Source organism: Lathyrus oleraceus, chromosome 2 (genome assembly GCF_024323335.1).
Source record: "Lathyrus oleraceus cultivar Zhongwan6 chromosome 2, CAAS_Psat_ZW6_1.0, whole genome shotgun sequence".
Taxonomy (NCBI): Eukaryota; Viridiplantae; Streptophyta; class Magnoliopsida; order Fabales; family Fabaceae; genus Lathyrus; species Lathyrus oleraceus.
In genome coordinates this window covers 383,616,575-383,636,798 of record NC_066580.1, presented here as the reverse complement: position 1 = coordinate 383,636,798, position 20,224 = coordinate 383,616,575, and positions in this window count along the sequence as shown.

Sequence of the window (20,224 nt, the reverse complement as noted above, 5' to 3'; positions counted from 1 at the left end):
CCCCCTTACCCAGATCTCTGTACCCCTTTTATTAGTTTTCTTTGTAAAACTTCTTAGGCTTTTGTTCGCTTTCTAGCCATTCCTTTGGATAAATAGAAGTGCGGTGGCGACTCTATCTTTGTATGCTTTGCTTTTGATTTAGTCAATAAATCTAAAGGCGATGAATACACCGCTACACTTCAGCCAAGCTGACTCACCGTTATCACACTTGTGCTAATCAACCAAGAATCATGGAGCATCTAGAGCAAGAGAACAAAGAGCTGAATGATGAGATTGACAGGTTAACGGCGCTGATGGAATCTGTCATTGCTGCATAAGATCAGTCTTCACCAACTCCCGCAACTCCTCCCCAGAGGACTATTATTTCTGAGGTTGCTACCTCAACTATTACTGTTGCTGCTTCTAGCCAATCCGGTTCTTCTATGCCTGTTGGATTCCCTTGGGGAATGCCACCCAATTTTATGCCATAAGGGTATATGCCCAGCTTTGTCTCTCTGTCGGCATCTAGCTCAATCATGTTAGTGCCACCGCCTGTTATTCACACTCTGCCTTATGTCGAGGATACTATCTACCATTTTGAGCTGTCTGAGGGTCCAGACGTGTATGAGAAAATGGACGAGATGAAAGATCAGTTCCTAGAGCTACGCAAAGAGTTAAAGACTCTAAGAGGAAAAGATTTGTTTGGGAAGAGTGCTGCTAAGCTCTGCCTGGTCCCCAATGTTAAAATCCCGATGAAGTTCAAGGTCCCCGACTTTGAAAAGTATAAAGGGAACACTTGTCCGCTAAGCCATCTTGTGATGTTTGCTAGAAAAATGTCTACTCAGACTGATAATGATCAGTTGCTGATTCACTATTTCCAAGACAGTTTGGTTGGAGCTGCTTTAAGATGGTATATGGGTTTGGACAGTGCAAGCGTCCGTACTTTCAACGACTTGGGCGAGGCCTTTGTTAAGTAGTACAAGTACAACATTGATATGGCACCTGATAGAGACCAGCTGAGGTCTATGTCTCAGAAGGATAAAGAGACATTCAAAGAGTATGTCCAGAGATGGAGAGAGTTGGCTGCCCAAATTAGTCCACCCTTGGAAGAGAAAGAAATGACGAAGATCTTCTTGAAGACACCGGGTTCGTTTTACTATGAACGTATGATTGCAAGTTCCCCCAATGACTTTACCGAAATGGTAAACATGAGGATGGGGCTATAAGAAGGCGTCCGTGAAGGACATCTGTCTAAAGAAGAAGCATCGTCTGGCAAGAAATATGGTGGGAGTTTCTCCAAGAGGAAGGAGGGAGAAACTAATTCAGTGTCTATGGGGAGGCAGATGAGGCCTCATGTCTAAAAGAGTTCTTAACCTCGTCAACATCAACATCAAGTTTCATCAGTAATTCTTGTATTTTCCAACAATTCCAACAATCAACCAATTCCGATTCAGCAACAACAATGTCAACAACAACCGCAACAAAGAACCAACTACAACAACGACAATAATCATAACCAACAAAGCTTTCAGAGGAAGAAGGTCTCCTTTGACTCTATTCCTATGTCGTATGCAGAATTATACCCGTCCTTGGTTCTCAAGAACCTTATTCAACCAAGAAACCCTTCGCAAATTCCTGAGCCACTTGCATGGTGGTTCAAACCTGAACTTCACTGTGCTTTTCACCAGGGAGCCCCTGGCCATGACATAGAAAACTGCTATCCTTTGAAGTATGAAGTCCAAAAGCTTGTAAAGAGTGGAATGGTGTCCTTTGAGGACATAATGCCTAATGTGAAAGCCAATCCTTTGTTGCTCATGGTAACGCTTTTGTCAATATGGTAGATGGTTGTCTTGGTGAGTTCAACGTTTATGATGTTTTCCATATCAGACAATCTTTGGTGGCAATTCATAAAGACATCTGTTTGGTTAGTGAATGTGAGCATGACTATGGTGGTTGTGTAATATGTAGTGTAAACCCTTGTGGATGTGTTATTGTCAAGAGGGATATTCAAAAGTTGATGGATGAAGGACTTATTCAGATTTTCCAATCAAGAGATATAGATAATGTGAACGTAATTGTACCGTTATTTAAGACCCCCGAGCGGGTAGTTATCCAGTTTGATAGCAGCAATAACAACAATGTTAACAAATCGGTATCGTCGTTGGTTATATGGTTAGCGGGCCCTGTTTCGTATGCATCCGATAAAGTTGTGCCATAGCAATACAATGCCACAATGATAGAAAATGGTCAAGAGGTTCCTCTACTAGTTGCAGGCTCCGTGGTGAATATTGTTGATATTGCAAAGGTGACCCGTAGCGGTCGTGTGTTCGGTCTAGTTTCTTCAAAAGAAATAGAAGATGTTCCCGCAAGTAAGAAGGCAGAGATTCCAGTAGCGAATCCAGTTAGTACTTCAATGTGTCAGTCTGGTGAATCCAGCAAACTAAAGGCTAACAATGATGGTGATGTTTTGAAATTGATCAAAAGAAGTGAGTTCAATGTTGTAGAGCAGCTGCTCCAAACTCCACCAAAGATATTCGTGCTGTTACTGTTGATGAACTCTGAAGCACATAGGGAGACACTACAGAAAGTGCTAGATCAGGCTTAAATTAAGCATGATGTGATTGTGGATCAGTTTGACCATATTGTTGCCAATATTACTTCTTGTAATAATCTGAGCTTTTGTGATGAAGAACTTCCTGAGGAAGGCCGAAATCATAATTTGGCGTTGCATACTTCAATGAATTGTAAGGAGGACGTTATGTCTAATGTGTTGGTTGACACTGGTTCATCTTTGAACGTGCTTCCGAAATCAACTCTGTCAAGACTTTCTTACCAAGGCGCCTCAATGAGATACATCAGCGTAGTTGTCAAAGCGTTCGACGGTTCTCGTAAAACTATCATAAGTGGACCATTCTAGTTAAGATAGGTCCGAGTGATTTCCATATTACTTTCTAGGTAATGGATATCCACCCAGCCTATAATTGTCTATTGGGAAGGCCATGGATTCATGAAGCAGGAGTTGTGACGTCTACTCTACACCAAAAGCTAGAATTTGTGAAGAACGACAAGCTTGTCATTGTTGGTGGAGAGAAGGCGTTGTTAGTAAGCCATTTGTCATCTTTTACATATGTTGAAGTTGAGGAGGAGGTTGGAAAGCCATTCCAAGCCTTGTCTATTGCTAAGGAGAAGAAAACTGGGGCACCCATGTCTTCTTTGAAAGATGCACAAGAGGGAATTCAGACTGGAAACATTGATCAATGGGGTCATATGATAGAGATTGCTAAGAACAAGGATAGGACTGGATTGGGATTTCAACCAGGGCCATTCAACATCAGAACTGAAGCTATGCAACCAAGTTTCCTCATTGGAGAGTTCATTCATGGGAATGATCAACACTCAGCTGCCGTGATTGACGATAATGATAATGAAGACGAAGCTTGCGCCAACTTTGTGACGCATGGCCAGACTTGCAAAAATTGGGTTGCTGCTGATGTTCCTACTATTATTCGTCGCTCTAAGTAATTTGTTTTCATTTTTTAAGAAAAATCCTTCTCCTATGCCTAAGGGAGAAGTGAACATTGTTGGGCATTTTCTTATTATCATCAATAAAATACAATTTTATTCATCCACATCTATGATGTTTTATTTTTACTTTTTGCTTTTCTGAAAATGGTAATCACAAAATAAATAAATAAATAATAATCTTCCATCTGCATAACATTTGGCCGCAATCCATTTCTCTAAAATCAAAATATCAAATCATTATGCAGGTTGATTCTCAAACCCAATGAATACAATGATCCTACTCCCTCTTCAAACTTTGATTTCCCTGTGTTCGAAGCTGAGGAAGAGACTGATAATGAAGAAGTATCTGATGAATTATCTCATTTACTTGAGCACGAGGAAAAAGCACTTCAACCATTTGAAGAGCAGATTGAACTAGTCAACTTGGGTTCCAAGGATGATGTGAAGGAAGTCAAGATTGGGTTTCAACTGTGTCCAGAAGCTAAGAAGGGGTTGATTGATCTTCTTCGAGAATACTCTGATGTGTTTGCTTGGTCCTATCAAGACATGCCTGGGTTGGATTCTAAGATTGTGGAGCATAGATTGCCGTTGAAGCCAGAATGCCCGCCGGTCAAGCAGAAGTTGAGAAGGACTCATCCTGATATGGCAGTTAAGGTCAAAGAGGAAGTGCAGAAGCAAATTGACGCTGGTTTTCTTGTTACCTTCGAGTATCCGTAGTGGGTGGCCAACATTGTGCCTGTTCCGAAGAAAGATGGAAAATTTTACATGTGTGTTGATTATAGAGATTTGAATAAAGCTAGTCTAAAAGATGATTTTCCTCTGCCACACATTGATATGTTGGTAGACAATACAACTAAATTTAAAGTCTTTTCGTTTATGGACAAATTTTCCGGTTATAATCAGATTAAGATGGCACCTGAAGATATGGAGAAGACCATATTCATTACACCCTTGGGAACATTCTGTTATAGAGTGATACCTTTCGGTTTAAAGAATGCTGGTGCAACGTACCAGATAGCTATGACTATTCTTTTTCATGATATGATGCATAAAGAGATTGGAGTTTATGTTGATGATATGATTGCCAAATCAAGTGATGAAGAAGAACAGTTGAGCATTTGTTGAAGTTATTCCAGCATTTGAGGATTTATAAACTCCGCTTGAATCATACTACTTGGTTGATATCCAAAATGGATCCAATCAAGTACGTTTTTGAGAAGCCTGCTTTTTAACTGGGAGGATTGCCCGTTGGCAGATGTTGTTATCTGAGTATGATATTGAATATCGATCTCAAAAAGCAATTAAAGGTAGCGTCTTGGCTGACCATTTGGCTCACCAACCGATTGAAGATTATTAGTCAGTACAATATGATTTTCTCGATGAAGAGATTTTGTACCTAAAGATGAAAGATTGTGATGAACCATTGGTTGAAGAAGGGCCAGATCCTGGTTCTCTTTGGGGCTTGGTATTTGATGGAGCTATTAATTCGTATGGTAATGGCATTGGGGCAGTGATTATTACTTCTCAAGGAACTCATTTTCTATTTATAGCTAGATTGACTTTCAAGTGTACAAACAATATGGTTAAGTATGAAGCCTGCATTATGGGACTTGAAGAGGCCATTGATCTCAGAATTAAAAATCTTAACGTCTATGGAGATTCAGCTTTGGTCATGAATCAGATCAAAGGTGAATGGGAGACAAATCAACCCGGTTTAATACCATATAGAGATTATGCGAGGAGGATTTCAACTTTCTTTACAAAGGTTGAGTTTCATCATATCCCTCGAGATGAAAACTGGATGGCAGATGCACTTGCAATGTTGGCTTCCATGATTGTGGTGAAATTTTGGAATGAAGTTCCGAATTTGACTGTGATGCGCCTTGATAGGCCAGCTCATGTGTTTGCTGTTGAAGAAATAAAAGATGAAAAGCCTTGGTATTTTGATATCAAGTGTTTCCTCCAAAGTTAGATTTACCCGTCTGGGACATCTTTGAAAGATAAGAAGACTTTGAGGAGATTAGCTGGCAACTTCTACTTTAACGGTGATGTGCTTTATAAGAGAAACTTCGATATGGTTCTGCTCAGATGCGTGGATAGACACAAAGCAGACATGTTGATGACACAAGTCCATGAAAGTTCCTTTGGTACTCATTCCAATGGACATGCTATGGCAAAAAAGATGTTGAGAGCAGGTTACTATTGGTTGACAATGGAATATGACTGTTGCAAGTTTGTGAAGAAATGTCGCAAGTGTCAAATTTATGCAGATAAGATTCATGTTCCTCCGACACTGTTGAATGTCATACCCTCTCCATGGCCCTTCTCCATGTGGGGAATTGATATGATTGGTATGATTGAGCCCAGAGCTTCCAACGTACATCGTTTCATTCTGGTGGCTATTGACTACTTCACAATGTGGGTTGAAGCGGCATCATATGCAAATGTAACCAAGCAAGTTATTGTGAGGTTTATCAAGAACCGAATTATATGCCGTTTGTAGCGGGGTATTCGTTACCATTAGAGATATTGACTAAATCTAAGGTAAACCATACAAGTCGAGTCGCCACCGCACTTCTATTTATCCAAAGGAATGGTTAGAAAGCGAACAAAAACCTAAAAGGTTTATCGAATCAAAAACTAGTAAAAATGTCAGAGATCAGGCTTAGTAAAAATGCTAGTGAGGGGTTAACCCTATAATAAGCATGGAAGACTCATTGTCCATCACTAAGGATAAAGGTGAGTATTACATCTACCTCAAGGATAACTCAAACCTAATAGCTAAAGGTTATGAAAAGTTTTGATTAAGAAAGTGGCCATTGAAACCACAAAAGTATTTGAATGAGTTATATTTACCAATGAAAAGTATTTGCAAAATATGGTCAAAGTTGATTTAAAGGTTCAATTCAAAATAAGTGTTATGAAAAAAGTTTGAAAATCAAAAGCATAAGGCTTAGGTTTCTAATGTTTGAAAAGAAGTGTTAAATGTTTGCACAAAAGTTTTGGCTTGGGTTAGAGTGGAGGGAAGAAGAAGAATGACTAAAGTCCTAATCATACAAGAGATGAGGGATAAGAAACAAGACCACAAATGGAGTTCCTCTCTTGAGATCATATTGATGATCCAAGTAGCTCCCATCCTTTGGAATAGGCAAGCAAAAATAATTGTAGGCTCAAGCAATCAACATAATCAAACAAGCTCTTAGAAGATCCCTAATGTTTCTTGTATCTTTCACTTTGGATGAACATGGCAACGGTTCTTCAATTTGGCTCAAATAGGATTCACCTAGCACAAAAGCACACACATCAAAAAGTTCTATGAAGTAAATCAAGAATGGACAAGAGTGGATTTAGAGATTTGGTTCTTCTAATCCATCTTCAAAAGGTCCTTTTACTCCAATTTGCATAGGGAATGTCCTAGAAACTAAGTCCATTTGTCCATTTCTTTGCATTTGGTCCATAATAATCAAAACAAAACACAAGCACAATAATATATACACAATTATGTGATCAAGTGAGCAAAAGGCAAATTGCATTAACATAAACATGTGCTCAAATGAGCAAAGGAAAAAGCAAATGAATAATATGTACAAGAATAGTAAATTGCATAAATGTAAAGTGCAAGAAATAAATGTTAATGGTTAATGGTTAGTATTAATAGTTAGTGTGCCATAAGGCAAATTTAGCGCTATGTTAAGCAATCGTAATTGGACTTATGTAGAAGTCACAACTATCTGAGGTCGGTCAATAATAATGTAGGCAACAACACAAGTTAGAGGTCTTGATTAGTGAATCAAACCCCAACAACTTGCCATGCCAAAAAGAAGATGAGAAATGATCTTGTATTGATTTAGGTTCTTTGTATGATTTAGAAAGTAACCTATCCTTAATGCAAAGCCATTTACTTGATTCATGATCAAGATGAATTAGATTTGAACCAAAGAAGATTAAACCTCCATGTATCAATGCTAACCACCAATCTTTAACTCGTTGATCAAAAAGAAAAAGAAGAAGAAGAAGAAGAAGAATTAAAGTGCATTAATGGAAATGGTATGTATTAATCAATAAACATTGACTAAAGATAGAGAAGATCAATGTCAAACAATAGAAAACAGAAGCAAAATGAAGATTAGAAGTCAAGAAAAAAATAAAATATTTTTGGCATTTTTTAATATTAAAATAAAACTTGAATTAAAATAATAAAGAAAGGTCAAACTTCAAATTTACTTCAAATCAACTTTGAAAAGTCCAAGTAAATTATCACAAGTTCAACAAAGTCAAACAAAGTTTGACAAAAAATTTCAGCATTTTTAAAAGTCAGAAACTATTTTAAATCAATTAAAAATGCATAAAAAATAACCTAATTGAATTAAAATTTTAAATAAATCTCAAATCAATTAATAAATTGATGAGAATATTTTTCATAGATCTATCATCATTCAAAAAGGTTGGAAAAATATTTTTGTATTTTTTGGATATCAAAAACTATTTAAAATGAATTAAAAATAACCAGAAAAGAGAAAATTATTAAAAAATATCAAATGACAAAATAAAAAGTATTAAAAATCATTTTTAGAAAGTAGAAATTAAAAGGAGAAGAATGAAATTAGTCCCATAATTTTTGGACCAATAATGAGAGAGATATGAATTTTTAAAATGAAATGGAATTAAAAGAAATAAAAGAAATTAAAATCAGAAATTAGAAAATAGGAAAAAGCGTGAGCCATTGGATCTGAGCTCATTAATTGAGCTGGCAAATCATGAGGCCCACAGTTCGCGCCTACCAAACACGTGAGTCAAACGAGTCACATGGAACATAAAAAAATGTCATAACATTGGATGCATGAGATTCAATCTGGAAAATAAGATGGACGCTCCTGATTGAATCTGGAGACCAGACGGTGGCCAGCGCCACCGTCTTCTCCGGCCAACTTCCGGCCAAACCAAAATTTGCAGAAATAAAAATAGTAACCAAATGGCACGATCCAGGCATCATTCGAGATCTGGGTGATGTACATCACCGCTGTACCGCTCAATTCCATTCTAGATCTCTAGATTGAGAGAAATCAGAAGTGGAAATTTTGTGGTGTTCATGTGAACTTCATGATTTTCAAAAATTGAAAGCATAGAAATGTTGCCTCTATGCAGAGGACTTCAGATCACACAACAACAATGAAAATAGATCACTATACAAGCTGATTCGAAGCAAATAACAGTTGAAGTAAACCTTTGAATTGCAAGGATTTGAGTCACGATCTTTGGATGCTTTGGCTTACAGTAGGCACTATGGATCAAGAAGAGAAGGTTTAGGAACTTTGAGATCTGAAGATTGATCAATGAAATCAAAATTCAGATCTGAAAAATTTGAAGAAAGAATGAAATGGTTCCTTTAGTGATGGCTAGGATTTCAGTTGAGCAGCAATTGGGGCGCCATAAGGTTTCTAAAATGAGAGGCCAGGGCATTGTATTTATAGCCGAGCAAGGCTGAGTTGCATGAACAAATCATGTGCATGGATGGAAAGGGCCTCCATGCATGGGCCTGTACAGGTGCATGGAGGGCCCAATTCCACATGGAAATGAAAGCCAACGCATGATGCAAGTAAAATGGACGTGCAGATTAGACTGTATTAGCTCATGCATGGCAATTGAAATGATTTTCCAAAAATGCACTATAACATTCAAGTCTTTGAAAATGCCATGTCCATACTTGAAATGCAACCTTGTGAGTAATGGTTGGAAAGCTTATTTCATAAGTAAAAAATGTTATGTTGATCAAAACTCCATTTGGGCCTTGGAAATTAATGAAAACTGAACTTGAAGTGTAGGGTGCAAAACATGCATAAGTGAAATTTTCAAATTTGGCCAAAGTTCAAGCCCTTCCGTCTCAATTATGAAAGCTCCAAATGACAAAATCTTCAACATAAAAGTTGTATACCTTTTCAAAAAAATCAATTTGGACTCAAATTTTGCCTCATTTGGATTTTTTATGAAGAAGTTATGGGCACTTGAAGTTGGACTTTTTCACATTTCAATGCGTTTGGTCCAAAGTGACCTATAATGTTTTGCATTATCACATGTATTTATTTTGAGATTTTGAAATTTTTCTCAACATAACATTTGAAGTAGACATCTTTATATTTCCAATGCATTTGATATAACCTAAAAATAATGAAAAATGAAGGAGTTATGTCCTTGGGAAGTTGACCCAAAATTAGGATTTCAATCAAAATGACCTATAATGTCTTGGAATGGATGATAACCTTCCAAGATTCAAATAAATTTTGGATGAACATGAAAGTTGTTCATATAGTACTTAAGAACATGTTTTATCTTGGGGTCATCTCCATTTGACAAACACATAAAAAGTTAGGTCTCAGTGCATTTCAAAATAGTCAGATGAATTGACTGATCAACTGCTCAAGTCCATGACTCATATCTTGATGAATTGATGATTGAGGACACTCAAATAAGTTCAAATATGCATGAAATGATGAATTAAAGAACTTCCCTTGATTTTATTTGTCCATGGGTTGAGGTTGCTTCATGAGCAAGGCACAGTTGATGGACATATGAATTAGGGTTTCCTTGGGAAACAAACCTCAAACCCTTTGATTAGCTTTGATCAAAATGATGAGTTGAGATACTTGGGAGGCATATTTGATGGATGAGAGATTTGGGAACCATATCCATGCTTGTCTTCATCTTCTCTTGGCCATATCAATGCACATAGGATCTCCTAGAAGCTTTAGACCTTGTGACTGCTCGAGCTACAAACAAGAGATGTTAGTGACATATTTTTTTGCTTTTGGTTAGTGAATAAAAAATGAGAAAAGCAATGATATAAAATTCAAGCATACTTGGTGATCTCAAACCTACTCACAAGAGGTCCTACCCAAAGGCAAAGGGAACCAAGGTGCTTATGATCCTTGAGGCTATGCCAATGCAATGCTATGATGCCATGAGGGATCTTAGGGTCAAAATTAGGGTCTTACACCGTTATGGTGTGCCGATTAAGATCATTACTGATAATGGATCGAACTTGAATAGTAGAATGGTGGAATTTCTTTGAAAAGACTTTAATATTACACATCATAATTCTTCTCCCTACATACCAAAGATGAATGGGGCTGTTGAAGTTGTAAACAAGAACATCAAGAAGATCATTCAGAAGATGGTTGTAACATATAAATATTGGCATGAGATGCTCCCATTTACTTTGCATGGGTACCATATGTCCATCCGCACTTCAACAGGGGCAACCCCTTTCTCTCTTGTTTATGGCATGGAAGTTGTGCTCCTAGTAGAGGTTGAGATCCCGTCACTATGTGTGCTAATGGAAGCCAAGTTGAAAGAAGTTGAATGGTGTCAGACTAGATATGATTAGTTGAATTTGATTAAAGATAAAAGATTGAATACCATGTGCCATGGTCAGTTATATCAGCAAAGAATGAAGAAGGCATTTGATAAGAAGGTCATGCCTCGTGTGTTCAGAGAAGGTGACCTCGTGCTCAAGAAAATTTTATCTTTCAAACCTGATGCTAGGGGCAAATGGACTCCTAATTATGAATGCCCATATGTTGTTAAGAGAGCCTTTTTAGGCAGTGCTTTGATTCTTATAACTATGGATGGTGAAGAGTTCACTCGTCCTGTGAATGCCGATGCAATCAAGAAATACTTCGCCTAAAAAGAAAAGAATAACTCGCTAAGTTGAAAACTTGAAAGGGAGACTTAGGCAAAAATGAGTGTCTCGGTGGATTGAAAACCTGTAAGGACGATCCAGGAAAAAGTTAGAGACATAAAATAGAAATTTATCTCGGTAGGTTGAGTACCCCACCTTGGGGCAATCTAGGCAAAATTAGGGAGTATGACAAGTAACTGCATTCGGTTGTTCCTAGTCATTGAGGCAGTTTTGAGCAAGTCGTTGGGTCTGATTCATCATTCTTAACCGAAACCAAGAGCACAGTGGATATTGAAATTGGTAGGAAGAGTAGTGATCATTGTACTCAATGTAGCTATTTTCCATGTAAATTACCATTTTCAACTTTTGTAAAGATCTATGGAGTCTTGTCATTTACAGACTACCATTCTATTAAATAAAGTTGAGTTTTTTATCCAATTGTTTCTACTCTTATTTATTTCTGCTAAATGAAAATTGAATTTTTATGATGATAATTTTGAAATAAATTAATGAATAAAAATTGTTTTTCTTAAAAAATAATAAAAACAATTACTTTAAGAACAATCGATTTCAGCAAGGAATATCAACAACAGTCTGAGAAAAGGTAAGTCTTGAAGTGCGAAGCCTTGTTGGTCTTCCCCAAGCAGTTGGTTTAGTAAATTTTCCCCAACAGTTCGTCAGATATCCCCAACTGAGTTACAGGTTCACATCCTCAGTAGAGTGGAGCTGATGATTAGTCCCGATACTCCTTTTGATATTCTCCAGTTTGTGAATTCAAAGGTCGAAACCTTTATTCGGTTTTCATTCGCATATTTGTGTTGCATGACTTTGGCAGTTCATCAGATCCGGTTATCCTTTCCTTGGAATTGGTTTATTTCGTAATTTCCTAAGGGAATTTGATGATTTTTGAGGGATGCAACGATCTTGGTCATAACATCCTCAGTATTTTGCTTAGATCTCCATGCAGAGTTTTATCTCTTATATTCCCCAACGGAGTTCATCTTCATATATCAAAGATCCCTCGTTCTCGGCAGTTTTGGATTCTGAGCAATATTTTGGTTTTGTCCCCTGCAAGGTTGTTTCCTATTTGATATGGTGTTGACCTAAAATTCCCCGCAGAATTTAGAATTTGGATCCTCGACAGATCTTTTCTCTTTCCCCATCCAGGGTTGAGTTATTTAGAGCTAGATGACTTATGTTGATCATCAGCATTTTCTCCAGTTGGTGTTTCCATCTTGTTGAGATTAGCCGAGTGTTGTAGTGATGATTCAAATCTGTGATATTTGTATCTTTTGTGTTGTTTTGTGAGCATAATTATAATCATATACATAGATATTCATACATAAAACACATCATCAAATATTTCACTATGCATTTGATTCCCTTATTCCGATCCTCTGCTACGGTGATATTATTTCCCCATGCAGGTCTGGTGTGTCGGTCCTCCTTGAATTATAGAGTGTCAGCCCCCTTTAGGCAGAAAGAGTTTAACCTTTATCATTCCCCACTAAGTTATTTCCTCATGGATGATCATTATTTATGTTTCCTCCCCAGTCAGTTATCTGGATGGAACCACTCCCCTTGAGATATATCCTCATTGGGTCGAATCTTTGTTTGACCGTTTCTTTCTAGTTATTACCTAGATAGACATTTTGGTCCCTTGAGGGTCTATTACCCAGTAACTGGTAATATTCTTCTCAATTTTTGAGTACTTTACTTTTTCCCAATACCCGATAAAAGTAACCGACTTCCTTTTTTTCCCCAGCGAATTCGTTTTCACGTTTCCCCAAGAAGTATATCCTTGATATGTTCATCTTAACCGATGACAGATATTCTCCCTTTTTGGTTTTCTACCCAGTAAAAAGGTAGTTGTAATCCCTATTTCATTCCCCAGAGAGCCTATCCTTGATATGTTCACTTTAACTAGTGATGGATTTTCTCTCCCTTTGTTGGTGTTCTACCCAGTAACCGATAGTTGTAATTCCTATTTTATCTTTCCTCTCTGAGTCTATCCTTGATATGTTCACTTTGACCGATGACATATATTCTCTCTTTGGTATTCTATCTAGTAACTGATAGATATAATTCCTATTTCTCCCCGACAGTTTATCCTTGATATGTTTACCCTAATTAGTAATGGATATTCTTCCTCTTTCCCCTGGCGGTCTATCCTTGATATGTTCATCCTAACCGATGATAAATATTCTTCCTTTGAGTTTATCCTTGATATGTTCACTTTAACCAGTGACGGATACTCTCTCTTTGGTTTCCTGCCCAGTAACCGGTAGTTGTAAATCCTATTTGAGTTCTTTCCCTAGTAGGTTATTCTTAACCAGTAACCGGTAATGAATACACCTTTTTTCTCCTCAGCGAGTCATCCTTGATATGTTTACCCTAATTGGTAATGGATGCCCCTATGATAGAGTATATTATCTTCCTACCTAGTAACCGGTAATAGATAATCTCTGACACTCCTGCGTTGAAGTTCATTCTACCCCAGTGGAGTTTGAGTGTGTATTTCCTCAGTGGAATCGCTCTTTTCCAGTTTGATTCGAGTATTTCAGTTTTTTTCTGATTTACCCATTTCCCCTACAGATTTTCCCTTTTTCCCATACCGAGTCCTTCCATTAATTTATTTTCATGGATATCCCCTCGTGTCTCCAGCAGTTTTCAAGTTGTAGTCTGGCCTACCCACAACCTTTTTATCCCTCAAGAGTCTCTTTCTCCTCAGTGAGCTTTCCTTATGGAATGCATTATGCTCCTGTGGACTTTCAATCTCTTCCATATTCTTTTCCTTTGTGGCAAAATATTCCCCACAAAGATTATTTTAACATTCATATCATATGCATCATGAGGTCTCTTAGGGACCAAAATTTGTTTCTAGATGTTGTTATTTAAGTCCATTCTACTAAGTTGATATGAAGATTTTAACCTTCACATCCTCAATTAGAGTGTCCTTAAAAAGGGGCAGCTGTAAGACCCTAATTTTGACCCTAAGATCCCTCATGCTATCTCATCATATGCAGTGGCTTTGGGGTCACACCTTGGCATCCTCCTTACCCCTCATGCATTGGGTTTGCATTGGGAGATATCACCAAGCACATTTGATTGTATCATACTTTGTTTTTCATTATTTACTAACCAAAATACCAAAAATATGTCAATGTATAGTTTACTTCTTTTGTAGGTAATGTGTGTGTTCGCCCATGCTCCATCAAGCTTATATATAGGGTTTGAGACCCTCAATGCAAGGAGATTAATCAAGATATGGTTAACATTGGCTCTAGACATCATATATGGATCCCAATGATCTTCATTTATCATTTTGATCAAGAAATCATCAAGAGTTTGAAGCTTGTTTGCCTTGGAAGCCCTAATTCATTTGGGTATCTTGTGTGATTTCCTCAGCAAGTTTATTCAACATTTGATCAAATATTTCAAATGGATACTTAATATTACATCATCTTATGCATATATGATCCTCCATGAGTCCAAGAGATCAAGATAACTTCAAGTTTGCAAGTTGGTTCATGGTGGTTGACCGTAGGAAGTCAACTGGTCAAAACTGGGGTTCCCTAGACCCTATCTCCTACAATTTTTGTCATATGAAAATTATTCAAAGAGAAACGTTACTCTTTATGACATTTCAAACAACTTTCATGTTGAAGTCAAGAGCTATTTTTGCATTTAATGTCATTTTTTATGATGAAAGATTATAGGTCATTTTGTTTGAATCCTAGTTAGGAGGTCAACTTCCAAGGACCATAACTTGCTCAATTTTTATGATATTAAGGCTATTAAAGTTTAATGATCAAATTCAATATGTTTTTTCCAACTTTTATTCTTGGAATAAATTCAAATTCAACTTTCAAGGGCATGTTCCAAGAGGAAACATTTTAGGTCATTTTGGGACATTACCATTGAACAAGAGATTTTCCTCAACTTATAAAATGCATATCTCCTTCATGCCAAATACACGTAAGTTCAAATTTATGACAAAATTAAATAGGTTTTAAAGACCTACAACTTTGATGAAGTAAATGTTTCCATTTGAAGCCCATAGCAAAAGTTATTCAAGGTGGAAGAAGTGAATATTTGACTTGGTACTTAGAAAATTTTCAAATATGTTTTACTTTCCAAACTTCCACATCAAAATTCATCATGATCTAAGCTTTAAATGGAAAAGTGTTAAATATGAAAGTTATTCCCCTTGATCTCACCTTTTCAAAAAGTCCAAGATTACCTCATTTGGCCAAGAATTGGAGGACTTGCGCATGGGTTCCTTTCAAGGGTTCATTTGGATGAAATTCACATTCACATTTCAATCTCCATTGCATGATCACATGCCATGATTTCAGCATTGCACATGAAGGATTTTGGACCTGATAGCATCATTTGATGGGTCTATCACACGCCCATGCAAGCATGAAAATGAATTGCTATTTTTGGTCAATTTTGGAAATGTGTAGAAAGCAAATTGCCTTGTCTATAAATAAGACCCTCATTGCTCAGAATTAAAGACACCTTGCCCAAGCTTTAAACCTGCAATCCAAACCCTTACCATTAGAGGATAATCTTGAAGGTTTTCATTTGAAAATCGAGTTTCAAATCTCCTTCTGTTTTGAGATTGAAACTCCAAGAGTCCAAGTTTCTCCTTGATCCAATTCAACTCATACAAGCTTCTGAAGTCAAGTCAAGGCCAATTGGAAGCAAGATCAAGCAAGTTTGAAGCTTACTCAAAGGTGATTTTCTAGAATTTATATCTCTTTGATTCTCTCTCAATTCTTCACCATTCTTTGTGATTTTTGGTTGGCTGAAGTCCTACCAATATAGGCAACAAGATTGAGTTGCTTTGAGGTCAAATCGAAGCAACTCAGTTCATGATCCTCAAAATTCAAATCCTTGTATCTTTTTATATACTTGGAATTGGAGAAAATTGAGGTCAGATTCGTGATCCTGAGCATTTTCTCTTTGAAATAGTGTCCTTGTTTTGTATTTTCCATTGAGATGAAGTTGGACCAGTCCGGTGAAGGTCACCGGAGAAGATGACCGGAGCCCTAACTTCGGTGGTGTGTTGGCACACTTCCTGGCCATCTCATCATGATTTGATGTTATAATCTAAATCGTTACATTTGATTACCACGCATGCTACAAGTTGACTAGAGTCCACCATGGAACACGCGCGTGTGGCCATCAGATCTGCCACCTCAATTAATGAGGGAGATTTGATGGCCCTTGTTTTTTCTATTTTTATTTTAATTTCTGATTTTATGTTTAATCCTTTTATTTTGTTTAATTCATAATAATTTTATTTTTAATCCAAAAAATATGGGACTTCCACCAAAAATCTTTAAATATTTTTCTCTTTCATTTTCTGAATTAAAATTATTTTTCGGATTAATTTTGATATTTTTCATGAATTAAATGTTTTTATGCATATTTTTAATTATTTAAAAATACTTCTGACTTTTCAAAAATCATGAAATTTTTTGCCTAAGGTCCTTTGACCTTGTTTGACCTAGGACAAATCTCTTGGCCATTTATTTGGTGTTTTGAAGAGATTTTAGGTTTTGACCAAATAAAAATGTATTTTAATTCATTTTTGAATTGATTTTTAGTTGATTAAATGTGTAAAAATGATGTTGAGCCATTCCTATGGTCTTGTGATGTTTGACTATTTGTTTGGGCCTTGGTCAAGGTTGATTTGACTTTTGTTGGATCAAAACCATTGGATTTAAGGGATTGATGAAATGTACATTTCATCTCCCAAAATGAATGAATGGTTTTGAGTTGCTAAAAATTCTCCCTTGGCAAATTTGTGTTTCTATCTTCCCTTCCCTCTTCATCTTCATCCCTATTCTTTCCCATTCTTCATGGTATTGTGTGGAAACTTGACATTTTTTCCTTTCATTAGAGCTAGTGGCATACTTGTTGAATTATCCAAGTTGGAGCCCTTCTCATGTAAGATGTCTTGGTTTAAGGATTCATACTTGTGAATGGATGGTTAAGTGTTCTCCAAAGAATGACTTAATCAATTAAAAATACCACTAACACTTGACTAACTTTTGACTAACATTTGACTAACTCTTGTTAATATTGCTTTACTTTCAAGTCATTTACTTTATGCAATTTAAATTCTAGTCATTTATCATTCATTGCCATTTACATTCCATTTAACTTGTTTATATTAATGTCATTTTCACTTTACTCATTTGAGTCATATCTTGTGATTGTATATATTGTTTGTGCATTATGATTTTGTTTGTGGTCTTAGGACTTAAAAATACTTAATAACAACAAAACACTAAAAAAATGTCTCGTAGGACTGTTGATCTTGATCTGAACTATTGGACTTAGGATTAGGCAACATTCCCTATACAAAAAGGACTTGGCTAATGCCAAATTTTGAGACCAAGCTATTATGAACTAAGCCTTCATCTGGTGCAAGCCTTGAGCTCTGTTGGAATTCATCTGCCACTCTATCTTTGTGCTGATTTATTATTTTGACCTTGTGTCTGATGCTTTGCTCTAAGTTGATCAAGGAATATTTCATCTGATACATGAGAAGACAAAGAAGACTGCTAGCTATGGGAATTGCTTGCTTGGATGTGGCTATCTTTATTTGATGCCTTGATCTTCATAGTGTCTAGATATTGCTAATTGATTATGGTTAATTTCTTGATTCAAAGTCCAAGGGGAAAGTGGGTTTTCTATATGACATTCTTGTCTGTTGGATTGCATCCCATTGGTCAGATCTTTTCAACTCTTAACTTTTAATTTGTGCTTAGGATAGCCTCTTCATCTCCTCCCACTTCTTAAATTTCAAAATCTCTCCCCCTTTTCAAAAACTTCTTTGCTTATGATTTCAGACTTAGACCTTATTTTAAATAGAAACTTTGGACTTATGCCAATGAATTTTCAAACTCTTTCTTAAATCAAATTTGTAAATAAACTTAATCATATTGACTTAAAATTTCAAAAGACAAAAATAGCTAACAACTTCATTCAAATTTTTGGCCCTTTGTTCCCTTTTCATTTAAACTTTTGATTAAAAGCAATTCACCAACTTTGAAATTGTTACAACGAACTACGAGGTTTTGATCCCTCATTTTTATGTTGGTACGTAGGCACAAGTCCGAAGGTCTTGTCAAAAATAAAAATATAATCAATGAATTCTTTTCTCATCCCCACACTCTATTTTTCTCAAACATCTTTTATACCAAACACATATGCGCACATAAAAAAGGAGTACCTAGGATACTTTGGGTGCTAAAACCTTCCCTCTGTGTAACCAACCCCTTACGTGTAATCTCTGGAATTTTATTAATTTTGATTTGAAAACTTCTTATCTTTGGGTTTTGTTCGTACTTTTCCATTTTCCTTCGGAAACAATAAAAGTGCGGTGGCGACTCTGATTTTATTGATGTTAAGCTTATCCATAGCTTGGTGGTCATGAATTTACCGCTACAACCTGTTCCAACACTTTTTGCAATGCCTCTCTGTGCGCTTCAAAATTCATTAGCAATGATAACACAGAGATCTTTGACGGCATCTGCAGCAGCTACTCCACAACATCGAACTCACTTCTTCTTATTAACCTTAACACCTCATCATCATCGTTAGTCTTCAACTTGCTGGACTCACCAGACTGACACGTTGGAGCACTAACTAGATTTGCTAGAGGAATCTCTACTTTATTACTCACGAAAACATCTTCTACTTCTTTTGGAAACACTAGATTAAACACACGACCACTACGGGTCACCTTTGAAATCTTTGCAATATTCACCACTGAGTCTGCAACTGGTAGAGGAACCTCTTGACCATTTTCAATCATAGTGGCATTATACTGATATGGCACAACTTTACCGGATGAGTAGGGGGCAGGGCCTGCCAACTGTATAACCAACGCCGATACCGATCCATTGACATTATTGCTGCTGCTACTATCAAACTGAATAACTACCCGCTCAAGGGGTCTTAAACACTGGTACAATCATATTTACATAATCTCCCATATGCCTCAACTGTTGAATCTGGATTATATTTTCATCCATCAACTTCTGGATATCTCTCTTGACAATCATACACCCACGGGGTTTCGTGCTACAAATGACACAACCGTCATGGTCATGTTCATAGTCACTGATTAAACATAAATTCTTATGCATATCCACCATAGATCTTCAGATACGTCTCACATCAAAAACTCAGAAATTCCTTGGACAACCGTCCACCATGTTGACAGAAGCGTTACCATGAGCAGGCGACGGATTAGCTTTCACATTTGGTGCTCTATCCTCAAAGGATACCATACCATTCTTTACCATCTTATGAACTTCATATTTCAATTGATAGAAGTTCTCTATATCATGACCAGGGGCTCCCTGGTGAAAAGTACAATGAAGACCAGGCTTGAACCACCGTGGCAGTGGCTCAGGAATTTGCGGAGGATTTCTTGGCTGAATAAGATTCTTGAGGACCAATGACGGGTATAACTCTGCATAAGTCATAGGAATAAGGTCAAAAGAGACATTCCTCCTATCGAAGTTTTGCTGGTGATTGTTGTTGTTGTTGTTGTTGTTGTTGTAGTTCGTTCTTTATTGCAATTGTTGCTGATGTTGTTGTTGCTGAATTAGAACTGATTGATTAGAATTATTGGAAAAACCGGAATTACTGAGGAAACTTGATGTTGATATTGACGAGGTTGAGAACGTTTTCTGACATGAGGCTTTCTCTGCCTCCCTACTGACACTGAATTAGCCTCTCATTCCTTCCTCTTAGAGAAACTACCACCGTAATTCTTGCTGGTTGATGCCTATTCTTTAGACAAATGTCTTTCACGGAATCCTTCTTCTAGCCTCATCCCCATGTTTACCATTTAGGAAAAATCATTGAGGGCACTCGCAATCATACGTTCGTAATAAAACGAACTCAGCTTCTTCAAGAAGATTTTCGTCATTTCCTTCTCTTCAAGAGGTGGACTTATCTGAGTAGCCAATTCTCTCAATCTCTGGGCATATTCTTTGAACATATCCTTATCTT